This window comes from Cervus canadensis, chromosome 25, assembly GCF_019320065.1.
Source record: "Cervus canadensis isolate Bull #8, Minnesota chromosome 25, ASM1932006v1, whole genome shotgun sequence".
Lineage (NCBI taxonomy): Eukaryota > Metazoa > Chordata > Mammalia > Artiodactyla > Cervidae > Cervus > Cervus canadensis.
Genome location: NC_057410.1, coordinates 40,298,466 through 40,313,182, shown reverse-complemented (window position 1 = coordinate 40,313,182; position 14,717 = coordinate 40,298,466). Strand labels below are relative to the sequence as shown.

At 42.3% G+C, this 14,717-nt stretch overlaps 1 protein-coding gene across 3 annotated transcripts in view; it reads right to left on the bottom strand.

Moving 5' to 3' along the window:
• The window catches only part of SLC6A15 (solute carrier family 6 member 15), a 50,956-nt gene extending 46,853 nt beyond the window's left edge, over positions 1-4,103 (bottom strand). The window contains exons 1-2 of one of the 3 annotated variants that reach the window (XM_043447280.1): positions 3,229-3,744; positions 2,804-2,923 (exon numbers count right to left, since the gene is read on the bottom strand). The gene's annotated coding sequence lies outside the window, so the exon portion shown is untranslated. Of the gene's footprint in view, positions 1-2,803; positions 2,924-3,228; positions 3,745-3,899 lie in introns of those variants that run through there. The other 2 variants (XM_043447282.1, XM_043447281.1) reach the window with 2 other exon arrangements.
• Positions 4,104-14,717: the final 10,614 nt, after the last annotated feature.

Below are 14,717 nucleotides of genomic sequence, written 5' to 3'. Positions count from 1 at the left end.
AAACTGGAAATAAATCTTAAGCATTCCTGCTATGTAACCTCGAATGTTTGCACACATGAGACTATGCTCATGGATTTTGTTAATAACGCCATCTGCTCAGAAACTATTTTAAAATCGACTTTGCATAGGAATATATTAAAACAGTCCATCATGCATATGTATGCAGTAATAAAGGGGTTAATGAACTCTTCAAAAGAAGTTGAGAAGTAAATTAAGAAGTGAAAGTTTGTGGTGCTTTTCATCACCAAGTCTCAGGTCTATCATTCTAAGTCAATGATTTTTTAATTACCCTGTATGATAACCCCAGAGTTCAAAGGAATGCAAATTTATGTCGTCTCAAACAAAAGTCTTATGTTATGACAGGGGAAACCTATTTTCTAACATGTTCACAGTAAAATTTAAACTGTGATCACTGGGTAAACTAATGCTTGTGAAGTTTAGGTTTTAATAATTATTTTAACTTGATTTAAAATTTCAATAACAACTAAGGCATCTCATCTGATTACTGGTATCGGAAATAGCTATCATCCAATTTAAAAATTCTTTACTATTTGCTATGGTTTGAATGTTTGTGTCCTCCCCCCATCCCATATATGTTGAAATTCTAACCCCAGTGTGATGGTATTAAGAGGTGAAGCCTTTAGGGGTGAATATCAGCCTCTAGAGAACTAACTAACCCCTTCCACCATGTGAGAATACAGTTAGAAAGCATCCTCTAGGCACCAGGAGAAGGCAATGGCACCCCACTCCAGTACTCTTGCCTGGAAAATCCCATGGATGGAGGAGCCTGGTAGGCTGCAGTCCGTGGGGTCGCAGAGAGTAGGACACGACTGAGCGACTTCACTTTCCCTTCTCACTTTCCTGCATTGGAGAAGGAAATGGCAGCCCACTCCAGTGTTCTTGCCTGGAGAATCCCAGGGATGGCGGAGCCTGGTGGGCTGCTGTCTATGGGGTCGCACAGAGCCGGACACGACTGAAGTGACTTAGCAGCAGCAGCAGCAGGTACCAGGAAGCAGGCTCCCACCAGACGTGGAATCTGATGCACCTTGATCTTGAACCAGCCTCTGGAACTATGATAAATAAATTTCTTTTATCTATAAGCCATCCAGTTTATGGTAATTTGTTATAGCAACTTGAACTAGACTGACAGTATTTCTGATTTACTTTATTTACTGGATGACATAGCACTTATTTCCTAAAAACATAAATACCTTTCTTAATACCATTAAAATACTGTATCGAGTTACATATATTGAAATATAAAGTGAAAGTCGCTCAGTCGTGTTATACTGTTTGCCACGCCATCGACTGTAGCCGCCTGGCTCCTCTGTCCATGGAATCCTCCAGGCAAGAATACTGGAGTGTGTTTTCACTCCCTTCTCCAAGGGCTCTTCCAACCCAGGGATTGAACTCGGGTCTCCTGCATTGTAGACAGATTCTTTACCAGTTGAGTCACCAAAGTAATTCTCTAATCAAGTATATAAGTGCAATCAGAAAAAGAAAGCTTGCCAACAAATGATGAGGTTATCTTCGTTTTAAAAACACTTAAGTCCTGTCTTTCTAGTGGGAAAAAAAAAAAAAGAACACTGTTCTTTTCACTTGTTGGCAAAGTCAAAGAATTCAGTAGTATACTGATAATATATTTTATGCTAACCAATATAGATGGATCATTGATCAGGTAAGACGCAAAAAAAAAAAAAAAAAAATAGAATATTTTGATGGTTGAATATTCCAAATTTAATAAGAGAAATCCACAACCCTCGAGTCCATCAACAAGTATTTATTAAACACCCACTACAAGTCCAACCCAATACTAGGCGTTGAAGACTTAAGCCGGAGTGTGGTTCTTGCAGAACTGAGACTAACCATTGGGTTATTCGTCAGAAAATGATATTTCTTAAAGCAAACACATTGTTCCCTGTGTTCCGGGACGACAACCAGGCAATGACAGGTATAATAATACTGCTTTAAAAACTGGGAGACAAACAGCCCAAACGCAGCACAGAACGCAGCCCCTCCGGTCCCTCGTGTTGCTGGGCAGTGAACCAAACAAACGGCGCAGCCTGAGCCTGGGTGTACCTTTAAGACCTGGAGGGGAAACGGCCGGTCCGCGGAGACGGTCGCAGCCTCATTTGCATAAGCACCCAAACACTGCTGACGTCACCGCGCCGAGTGCGGACCCCGCCCCGTCCTACTCCACTGTTTCTCCCGGAGGTGGGAGAAGGGAACCGGGAGGGCTGGGCGCCGGAGAGCGCGAGCCCGGCTTCCCCGCTCGCTGTGAACGCGCCACGCACGCCGCTTCTCGGCTCAACGGCAAAGGATTCCCGCCGCTGGGGCCTCTGACAGCGGGTGGGTCACACCTGTCCCCAGGACAGGTCGGACGTTTTTTATCCATTTATATTTACAAGGCGCGTTCCGACGGAAAGTCAAAACGGTCCTCTTGCCCAGGACACGCACAAACCCGCCGAGTTCGTGGTCTGGGTTTCCAATCTCTCCCATCCCCGCCTTTAAATCCCAGCACCGACAACCTCACCAACACCCTCTCCAATTCCTGGAGGCGCAGAAACCCACAAGCTGTGCTTTTCTTGGGGGAGCCGCGTGCCTGGTGCGGGAGAAAGGCCCCACTTTGGGACCATTTAACGCAGGATACCTCGGGGAAAAGGGAACCGGGGTCACGTGAAACCACCCCGCCTTAGGTAGTCGCCTTCAGCAGTTGCAAAAGCCCCCAGAAGCGAATGAGAATGAGGTTGGTTCCTCTCCCCGCCCCAGCGCCCACCCGCACGAGGATCGGCATCCAACTCACCTAGAACCTTGGAAGCGCCTTGTTCCGGCCCGACCCTCGCAACTTTCTGACTGGCCCACTCGGACCCCACCCTGCGGCCAGCTCTACTTTGGCTTGGAAACAACTAGTCCTTCGGGGATGCTGCGGTCACAAGAAGGAAGGAAGGATGGCGGCACGTTTCGACCCATGTGCTTCCCGGTTACGCGCCGCTCCTAGCCCCCGCTCCCCACGCTGACTATGCACAGGTGCAGGACGCAGAGCCCAGCTTCGCCCTCCCGGGGCTTTGGAGCCGCCCTGCCTCCCCGCACCCCCCGGACACATCCCGAGTCCTTCCCGGCATCCAAGCATCAATTCCGCTCCCTTCCCGGGTCCCGGGCTCCAGGGTGCCAAGTGGTGAGCCCCACCCTACCTAAACCTTGCCCTCAGCGCTAGGAGCGTGTCCTCACCCTCAGGGTGCCTTGGCCGGGCGCCTCTGGGCTGTTTCCAAGTGCCGACAGTAGCAGCAGTGGCCAGAGTCGGGCCAGGTGGCTGCGACCCGCGGGCGCGAGGAGCCGTCTGGAGAGCAGGCGCTGCTGGCCGAGGGCGGGCCCGGAGCCTGGGTGGAGGGGGGTCGCTGCCTGCGGGCCGGGGCCAGGAGCGACTCGTGAGCGCCTGTGTGTCGGCCAGGGAGAGAGCACGGGATGCAGGCGCGCGGGTGCGTGCGCGCGGGGGTGTGTGTGTGTGTGTTTGTGTGTGTGTGTGTGTGAGGGTGTGACGGAGGCGCCCACGTGCCCGGCCCGCCCGAGCTGCGGCCGCCGACAGGCTGCGGGGGAGGGCGAGGCTGCGGGCGCCAGGGGACACGAGCCAGGTCGCCCGGCCGGGCGCCGCACCTCCCCGCCGCGCCGCCTCCTGACGCAGAGGCCGCTGCGGCTGCCTCGCCGCGTCCTCGCTGCGCTCCCGGCGGGGGCGGGATGGACTCGGGGAAAGCCGGCTACAAAGCAAAACAAAACAAATCCCGCCCTGCCATCCCTCCCCTCCTTGCCCAACCCACGCAACCGAGAGGGTGGGCACCACGCCCGCCCCCCTCCCTCCTACCCCGCCTTTGTCTCAGCCCGGATAACAATAGAAATGGTCCTACCCTTTGAGTGTTCTCCGAACGACGGGGACCGGACTAGAGGCAGTGAGTGACCCAAAGAACCCTTTTCCCTAGCTTTCTCTCCAAGCCGGTCATGTACATCTTTCGCACAGGAAAACACTCGGGGCATTTCCTTCTCCATCAGACGGTGGCTTGATAGCGCTCAGGGATTCTGGCCAAATTACGGCTCTTCAAGAGAGCCGGTGTTCACCGTATGTAGGTTCCTTAGCATCCTATTTGTCTCCAAGGGGTCTTATTATGAGATGAAGCCTGAATCATCTCTCGTAGCAACGAAGACATACTAATCCACGTGGAGAATTCCTAAAATATACATCACTGAGCACAAAAGCCTAGCCTGCTTTTAAAAATGGCTGAATCTTCCCCGAGGCAGGGCATATACCCTAGAGATTACATTTTATGTCCCTAAAACTTTATAAAGTTTGAAAGAAATGCAAAATGAACGTAAAATATGCTGCAAAGGTTTAGTGTCTTGGCGAAGGACATTTCCCTCTTGTAGGTGATTGATATTACCATTAAAAAAAAGGAAAAGAAAACTTTGTGCACTTTTAGGCCTTCCAACAATCCCTCAGATTTTGACGGTTTATATCCAATTAAGATTGAATTAAATAATAAGTCCATTGCAGACAGGTTTCTCAGGCAGTGAAAAATCTCCTGGAAAGAAATCACAAGACCTAAATTTCAAGTCAGAACATTGCTACTAATCCTCAGCTTTTAATGCAGCCAAGACAGCTGTTTCTCAGTCTCTTCCAAACCTACCTTTTTTTTTTTTTTTTTAAGAAAATATTAAATTAGATTTTATTTTCTGGATGCCCTTCCTCTGACATGGATAAAGGAACACTCTGATAGATGCCTCAAAGGAAAAGCTAAAAAGAGTTACAATAAGTCTTACAAAACATTTTGCAAAATTTGCTTTTACTTCACATGTTGGTGACAGGCAAATATTTATGTTGATATATATCATATATATATATGATATATATATATATATATATAAATTGAAATGTAGTACAAATAATACCAATAACAACTGAGAAGAATTTTAAAAAGTTAAGTAGAGCTATGTTCTCCATAATCAGGATCAGGCATATCTACGGGAAACAAAGCTTTCTGTATGCTTCCAGGGATAGTTTATAGTAGTACCAGGAAGACTTTTTTATCCTACCAGTATTCCCCTCCACACACGTTTACACTGATGTGTGACACCTATCACAAATGCATGTACAGTTACAAGTCACAAATTATTTGTGGAATAATGTCCTCAAAAATGACTGATACTAATTTATGTCTTGAAGTCAATGAGAAAGAAGAGAAAGTTGCTATTGAGTTTCCCACTAAGCACTGGGGGACTTTAAAATAGCTTATATAAAAATAAAATAAAAAAATAAAATAGCTTATATAATCTTCTCAATTAATTAATGAGGTGATTTTCCTAATTTATTGATTAGACACACGTGATGCCCAAAGGAAAAAATGTATTAGAAAACGTCACACAGTTCAATGGCAGAATAGATATTTAAACCCAGATCTGCCTGGCTTTTTTTTCCCTGAACAATAGAATGGGAAAGATGGGAGAATTCTTCAAGAAAATTAGAGATACCAAAGGAACATTTCTTGCAAAGGTGAGCTCAATAAAGGACAGAAATGGTATGGACCAAACAGAAGCAGAAGATATTAAGAAGAGGTGGCAAGAATACACAGAACTGTACGAAAAAGATCATCATAACCCAGATAATCACAATGGTGTGATCACTCACCTAGGGCCAGACAACCTGGAATGTGAAGTCAAGTGGGCCTTAGGAAGCATCACTACAAACAAAGCTAGTGGAGGTGATGGAATTCCATTTGAGCTATTTCAAATCCCAGAAGATGATGCTGTGAAATTGCTGCACTCAATATGCCAGCAAATTTGGAAAACTCAGCAGTGGCCACAGGGCTGGAAAAGGTCAATTTTCATTCCAATCCCAAAGAAAGGCAATGCCAAAGAATGCTCAAACTACCGCACAATTGCACTCATCTCACATACTAATAAAGTAATGCTCAAAATTCTCCAAGCCAGAGTTAATAGCACATGAACCGTGGACTTCCAGATGTTCAAGCTGGTTTTAGAAAAGGCAGAGGGACCAGAGATCAAATTACCAATATCTGCTGGATCATGAGTTCCGGAAAGATATCTATTTCTGCTTTATTGACTAGGCTAAGTCCTTTGACTGTGTGGATCACAATAAACTGTGGAAAATTCTGAAAGAGATGGGAATACCAGACCACCTGACCTGCCTCCTGAGAAATCTGTATGCAGGTCAGGAAGCAGCAGTTAGAACTGGACATGGAACAGCAGAATGGTTCCAAAAGGAAAAGGAGTACATCAAGGCTGTATATTGTCACCCTGTTTATTTAACTTATATGCAGAGTACATCATGAGAAACGCTGGGCTGGAGGAAGCACAAGCCGGAATTAAGATTGCCGGGAGAAATATCAATAACCTCAGATATGCAGATGACACCACCCTTATGGCAGAAAGTGAATAGGAACTAAAGAGCCTCTTGATGAAAGTGAAAGAGGAGCCTGAAAAAGTTGGCTTAAAGCTCAACATTAAGAAAACTAAGATCATGGCAACTGGTCCCATCACTTCATGGGAAATAGATGGGGAAACAGTGGAAACTGGCTGACTTTATTTTTGGGGGCTCCAAAATCACTGCAGATGGTGAGTGCAGCCATGGAATTAAAAGATGCTTGTTCCTTGGAAGAAAAACTATGACCAACCTAGGCAGTGTATTAAAAAGCAGAGACATTACTTTACCAACAAAGGTCCATCTAGTCAAGGCTATGGTTTTTCCAGTGGTCATGTATGGATGTGAGAGTGGGACTATAAACAAAGCTGAGCACCGAAGAATTGATGCTTTTGAACTGTGGTGTTGGGAGGGCTCTTGAGAGTCCCTTGGACTGCAAGGAGATCCAACCAGTCCATCCTAAAGGGAATCAGTCCTGAATATTCATTGGAAGGACTGATGTTGAAGCTGAAACTCCAATACTGTGAAGAGCTGACTGATTTGAAAAGACCCTGATGCTGGGAAAGATTGAAGGCAGGAGGAGAAGAGGCAACAGAGATGGCTGGATAGCATCACTGACTAATGGACATGAGTTTGGGTAAACTCTGGGAGTTGGTGATGGACAGGGAGGCCTGGCATTCTGCAGTCATGGGGTGGCAAAGAGTGGGACACGACTGAGCGACAGAACTGAACTGAGGTGGCTTTTTTTATTTTTTCCATTCATTTATGTAAGCCTTTAGTGAATGTACATATTTTAAGAGAAAGAAAGTGTAGAATTACGACAGGGTTAGGCACCTTAGAAAGAACAAGTGCAGCAGGAGTGTAAAGATTCCAGAAGGAGGTCCTGGGAACTCCAGTCATGGAGGTGAACAGTATCATTAAAAAACTTTTAACAACAAAATCCTTCAAATATTTGCTGTTCGATTGCTAATATCTTTTAACTAATGGTTACTGAGTGGTTTCTCTGGTCATACAGTAGGAATATGACTCCCCCATGGGATGGGTGTGCGAGGAAGAGGCAGCATGCCAAAGGGGACGAGCAGAACATGGAAGAAGAATTCAACCTACAGGTAAAGGGAGACTCATTTTTATGGCCACACTGGGTGCTTTTAATGATTTTATTTATTTATTTGTTGCTGGCTGTCCTGGGTCCTTGTTGCTGCCATGGCTTTTCTCTAGTTGCAGCAAGCAGGGGCTCCTCTCTAGCCGTGGAGCCTGGGCTTCTCACGGCCGTGGATTCTCTTGCTATGGAGCACAGGCTCTAGGGAACGCAGGCTTCTGCAGATGCAGCACGTGGGCCCAGGAGTTTTGGTTCCCAGGCTCTAGAGCACCGTGTGGTGCACAGGCTAACTTGCTCCCAGGCATGTGGGATCTTCCCAGATTGGGGATCAAACTCGTACCACTGCATTGGCAGGCGGATTCTTTACCACTGAGCCACCACGGAAGCCCATCATGCGGTATTCTTATATATTAGTAAATATTGATTTGATGTTGAGTATGTGCCTTTGGAATGTGTGGAATAATTAATATGCCTATTTTTTAAACCCTTACACCAGCCTTATGATGTAGATACACTGCAGAAGAAAAACCTGAGACTTAGGTTGTCTAAATTTACATAGTCTGGAGGCATCTGCTAGATAGAGTAAATAAATACCTGCTTGTATCCAAATCACCTTCTGAATTTGACACCTACTTTTAAGCAATTAATATGATACTTCTCACTTTAAAAAGTAATAAAAGATCTGAAAGAGAAAGGTCTGAGTATTCTGTTAAGCATGTGTGGAGTATATGTGGGGAGAGGAATCTTGACTTGCCATAACTTTCTACCACACTATTTTTAAAACCAAATCTCTCAAAATGACAATATTATGCAAAAACTCCCAAGAGTTCAGAAAAGCAAAGATTATTTTTAGAAGTTTTAAAAGCTCAATACTAAAGGAAAATATTGAAATCATTTCACATCATGAGAGTATATTCATTTTCAAAATTCTGCCGTTTGGCACGACACAATGCCAGTTAACATAGGAACAATTGTTTAATTAATTGTTTAATTAAATTTTTCATAATTTAGAATTCTTTATAATTCAAAGATCCAGGCACCGTCTGGCCATTGAAGAGTAGAATCTTTTTTTTTTTGAAGAGTAGCATCTTAATAGCAACTCAAACCAATAAACCTTTTAATGGCTTAACTAAGGATGTAAATGGTGTCCCACAAGACAGTGCAAAGGATGCAGTTCTCACAAGATTCATCCATTCATTCCCAAGGATAGTCTGAGAAATTAAAGATTTTCACTTTATAAGAGGAAACAACAATTCAAGGGAAAATATGGAAATTAATTCACATCATGAGATTATATTCATCCATCTCCTATTGTTGGGGAGGAAGACATTTTTCCACACTTCTAGGTTCTTTAGCATTTTGTGGATATTCTACTTTTCATTCTATTAAAAATTGTATTCTTTATCCTCCATACCAAATGTTATTTGATGTATAGTCTATAGTCTCAAAATGTTTATAAAATAAAGTCTGCACAATCCAAAAATGCCTGTTGAAAATTCTGTTGATCCAAAGTATTCATGACTAATGAAGGACTGAGAGATAAAGAGCAAGGCAGTTAACCAGGTTATCTGATCTCTGTGAGTAGAGGAGGGATTAACTGAATTCATAAATGTCAAAGCAATCAAATCAAATTTTTTAAACAATTGCTTGAGGTAGTGAAACATTCAAAACAGTAAACAAGGATCAAATTGCCAACATTTCTACATTTTGTAGATAAAGCCATAATGACTTGGACACCTGAAAATACCAACAAACGTTATCACTTTTTAAATGTTTTTTTCCATACTCTATGGAATGTGAATCTTAGTTCCCCCACCAGGGATTTATCCCACATCAGTGGAAGTATGGAGCCTTAACCACTAGACTGCCAGGGAAGTCCCTTAAGTTACTTTTTAATCATAAATTTCTTTTAGATAATATTATACTTCTAAAATACTATATATATATATATATATAGAGAGAGAGAGAGAGAGAGAGAGAGAATGTCACCTGCCATTTTAGTAAACAAAGAATGTGTGCCTGCCCAAGCAATAAATCATGTCTGATTCTTTCCGACCCCATGGACTCTAGCCCACCAGGCTCCTCAAAATCCAAGGGATTCTCCAGGCAAGAATATTGGAGTGGGTTGCCATTTTCTTCTTCAGGGGATCTTCCCAACCCAGAAATCAAACCCACATCTCCTGCTTGGCAGATGGATTCTTTACTACTATGCCACCTCAGTTCAGGTCAGTTTAGTTCAGTTCAGTCGCTCAGTCGTGTCCACCTCTTTGCGACCCCATGAATCGCAACATGCCAGGCCTCCCTGTCCATCACCAACTCCCGGAGTTTACTCAAATTCATGCCCATCGAGTCAGTGATGCCATCCAGTCATCTCATCCTCTGTCATCCCCTTCTCCTCCTGCCCTCAATCCCTCCCAGCATCAGGGTCTTTTCCAATGAGTCAACTCTTCGCATCAGGTGGCCAAAGTATTGGAGTTTCAGGTTCTTCAGCATCAGTACTTCCAATGAACACCCAGGACTGATCCCTTTAGGATGGACTGGTTGGATCTCCTTGAGTCCAGGGACTCTCAAGAGTCTTCTCCAACACCACAGTTCAAAAGCATCAATCTTCGGCACTCATTCAGCTTTCTTCATCAGTCCAACTCTCACATCCATACATGACCACTGGAAAAACCATAGCCTTGACTAGATGGACCTTTGTTGGCCAAGTAATGTCTCTGCTTTTTAATATGCTATCTAGTTGGTCATAACTTTCCTTCAAGGAGTAAGCGTCTTTTAATTTCACGGCTGCAATCACCATCTGCAGTGATTTTGGAGCCCCCGAAAATAAAGTCTGACACTGTTTCCATTGTTTCCCCATCTATTTGCCATGAAGCGATGGGACCAGATGCCATGATCTTAGTTTTCTGAATGTTGAGCTTTAAGCCAACTTTTTCACTCTCCTCTTTCGCTTTCATCAAGAGGTTCTTTAGTTCCTATTCACTTTCTGCCATAAGGGTGGTATCATCTGCCTATCTGAGGTTATTGATATTTCTCCCAGCAATCTTGATTCCATCTTGTGCTTCTTCCAGCCCAGCATTTCTCATGATGTACTCTGCATATAAGTTAAATAAACAGGGTGACAATATACAGCCTTGATGTACTCCTTTTCCTATTTGGAACCAGTCTGTTGTTCCATGTCCAGTTCTAACTGTTGCTTCCTGACCTACGTATAGGTTTCTCAAGAGATGGGTCAGGTGGTCTGGTATTCCCATCTCTTTCAGAATTTTCCACAGTTTATTGTTATCCACACAGTCAAAGGCTTTGGCATAGTCAATAAAACAGAAATAGATGTTTTTCTGGAACATCTGGGCAATTCAGGATGGAGGAAAATCAGGAAACATTCTGTGCTGGATAGTGGCTCTGTATAGTTAAGATCCATATCTAAGGAATAATTCCAATGACCCCGGACTCTTGTGTCTTCCTATACATTGTTGTTTTTCAGTTGATAGGTCCTGCCTGACTTTTTGCAGCTCCATGGACTGCAGCACACAAGGCTTTCCCATCCTTCACTATCTCCCAGAGTTTGCTCAAACTCATGTCCATTGAGTTGGTGATGCAGTCCAACCATCTCATCCTCTGTTGTCCCCTTCTCCTCCTGCCCTCAATCTTTCCCTGCATTAGGGTCTTTTCCAATGAGTCAGCTCGTCGCATCAGGTGGCCAAAGTATTGGAGCTTCAGCTTCAGCATCAGTTCTTCCAATGAATATTCAAGATTGATTTATCCTTTAGGATTGACTGGTTTGATCTCTTTGTTGTCCTAAGGGACTCTCAAGAGTCTCCTCCTGCATCACAATTCAAAATCATCAATTCTTTGGCACTCAGCCTTCTTTATGGCCCATGTACATGACTACTGGAAAGACCATTCCTTTTTCCAGGGAATCTTCCTGACCCAGGGATCAAATCCAGGTCTCCTGCATTGCAGGGAGATTCTTTACCCTCTGAACCACCAGGAAGCTCCCTTTCCCATACATGGAAAAGCACTAAAAATCAGTAACTTGAGAAGTCTGTCTTTTTGTGATTAGATGTTTGACTATAAGATGTTTTTTAGCAACAACTCCTATATATGGTGGCTTTTTATCCTTTTGAAACAGTTCTTCAGAATATCTGAAAGGTTGTCTCCCAGGCTATAGTGCTCTGTGAAGTTCCTGGAAAAACATAACTGACAATTTAGGTTGTCCATTTTTCTTCAGTTGACATATATGTCAGGTACTGTGCTCAGGCCTTAATTTGGGTTTACAGCTATGTAATTATCTAAAAACAAAACATTTTATAGTTTTCATTTTGCATGTCATGTCTTTTCTGCTTTTTCTTTGATTCATTTCAAAATCTCACTACAGATTTATTCAAACCTCATCATCTAAATTCTATATTATTATTTTAATACAATAATGATACCTGCTCATTGAATAAGTGTCAAAATATGAACACATAAATGGTAAGAAATTAAAAAGTTAAAGCCCCTGTGTTTAAGCTTCTTTTCCTTTCTGTCAATTCTACAAGCTAGTAGTAAATATTGTGAACTATTTGATATGTGTTCTTACAAAATTTCCTTTCCTTCTCTCCCGTCTCTTCCTCTCTTTCTCTCTGTCTATACACATGTCTATATATACTTATGATATGCAAATATATAGTTTTGTTTATTTTTATTAGTGTTGTTGTTTTATAAAATATGACAAATGACTGCTTTTCTCATTGAAACATAGCCAGAACAACTCAGGAAGACTAGGTGAGTGCTGGAATTCTATTAAATTATGACGACAGTTAGGGCTTCCCAGGTGACACTAGCGGGAAAGAACCTACCAATGCAAGAGACAAGAGACACGGGTTCGATCCCTGGGTTGGGAAGATCCCCTGGAGAAAGGCATGGCAACCCACTCCAGTATTCTTGCCTGGAGAATCCAATGCACAGAGGAGTCTGGTGGGCTACAGTCCATAGGGTTGCAAAGAGTTGGACGCGGCTGAAACGACTTAGCAAGATGACAGTTAAGTACTTAGGTGACCTATGCTGAAATCAGTGGTTCTCTTTTATAAAAGTAAATGCTTACAGTCTTCTTTTTAGCAACCCCTTACCCATTTTCTTTATTCTTTTTTCTTTATAAATGGTAATAGTTAGGGCTCTGTCCTTGGTCCTTATATCTTTTTTTTCTTTTCATGCTCTCCCTGGATGATTTCACTCGTCTACATTTTCTTTCATCTTTGACTTAAATAATGGTGATATTAAAATATTTAATTTTCTGTGAGTAATCGTCTATAATTGCTTACTTCCACCTCAGCCTCTTGTTCTAGGATTGTCTCATTGGTGTCTTATTCTTGAATAGATGTTAGCTGTTCTTAGGGTGAATGAGGTCAGGAATGACTTATATTGCCATCTCATTTTCATCACTCTCCTAAGTTACCTATTTCTTACTGAGTACATTTTGATGACTCATTTCTTTTAAGTTGTTCTTTCTTTTTTTTAATTTTAGTGTGTTGTGATAAGTTTGTTAGTATTTTTGAATTTTAAATTCTAGATTATACTTGTAGATATATATACTTCTCCTTACTATTGTTTATTTCAAGCTTTTCTTTTTTCTAATCAATTTTTCTAAACATTTGTCTGCTAGCCCTTTCAAAGAGTCAACTTTTGATATTGTTGGCAATGTAATTTTTTTGCTGCTGCTTTTTTGTGATTTTTCTTTTCCCACATTATTGACATATTTCTTATGTGTGTCTCTTTCTTGCTTTTGGATTTCAACAACTATGGTTATATTTTAGTTTGTAAATTGCTTCAAGATTATAATTTACTCTGTAAGTACAGCTTTAGTTGCAAGCTACTAACAATTTGCGTCTCAAGCAGTATAGCACATGCAGATTCCCAAATTCACAGAGAATTTCAAGAAGCCACTGCATTGACTGTGTGAACTGAGTGTGGTGACTTCACCTTACTCTGTATGATTGGCAAACCATAAGAATCTATCAGTATAAGGAAGGTGATTCTTAGAAATGCTGTCCTCACCCTTTTGTGGAAGTAATAGTGGTATCATGTTGAAAACAGCCAATCCAGCATATAGCATTCCTATCCAAATTGAATTTTTTATGAGTTTCTTTCTCTATGTGTGATATTTCTGTTAGGTGTTATTATTATGGCTATGCTGATTTTACAAAATGAATTGGGAAGATTTTATGTTTTGCTAAATTGTTGACTAGTATGAATATATCTCCTTGAATGTATCTCTTCTTTGAAAGGTTGAAATGAATCAGCTTGTAAAGCCATCTGGGCCCAATTATCTTTCAGAGGTAATTCTTTCACATTATTTCCTAGAGCTTCTAAAATAATCTTCCTTTGTAGGTTTTCTTCTTCATCTTTATTTACTTTGGGGAAAAAAAATAGAGACTTCTTTATTTTAACTAAATTTTAAACGAGAGTTGTGCATACTAAAGCAGTATTTATGGAGTATTTTAAAATCTGTTTTCTAGCTATGTTTGTAATAAAGAGTCTGCTGCACAGTTACTCATTCAGTAATGACACAACTCGTGTTTATTTCTCACTCATATTACACTTCAGCAATTGCAATTTGCTCCAGTCTACTTGACTCTGTTCAGATTTGCTCCACGTGTCTTTTCATTTTAGGACCTTGCCCGAAGAAGCAAACCTTATATGGAATACACCTATTCTCTTAGCAAAAGGGAAGAGAAGAGGCCAATGCAATTGCAAACAGAACTTCTGTTTAGATGTGGTGTGTGTCACATCACTTACTTTTCATTGTCCGAAACAAATCAGGTGTGGCTCTTCTTGCTCTGGAGATGCAGAGGAGGGGAAGTGGTAATCAGGCTTCCCCGTGTGACTCAACACAAGCCCAGCATATAATGGTGGAACAGGAACAAGACGACTATGATAAACACTGCCATTCAGAGTAGTCCGTAGTCCAGAGAAATTCTGAAGTCTCACTGGGATAACTTTGTAAAGTGTTCCTGGGCTCACTGAGGAAATGTTAGTTAGAGGTCATGGTCCTCCTCCTTAAAAGTAATGTCCTTGTCGTTGTTTCTCCATGGCTTCTGAGTGCCCCACTCTTTAATTAATGTTTCCTTTTTCAGTATCATTCTTGGTCACATATGAAATGGAAATTTTGGTGCCTAAGAAAGTCTGTCAACTTAATCAAACTGGTGGTACTTC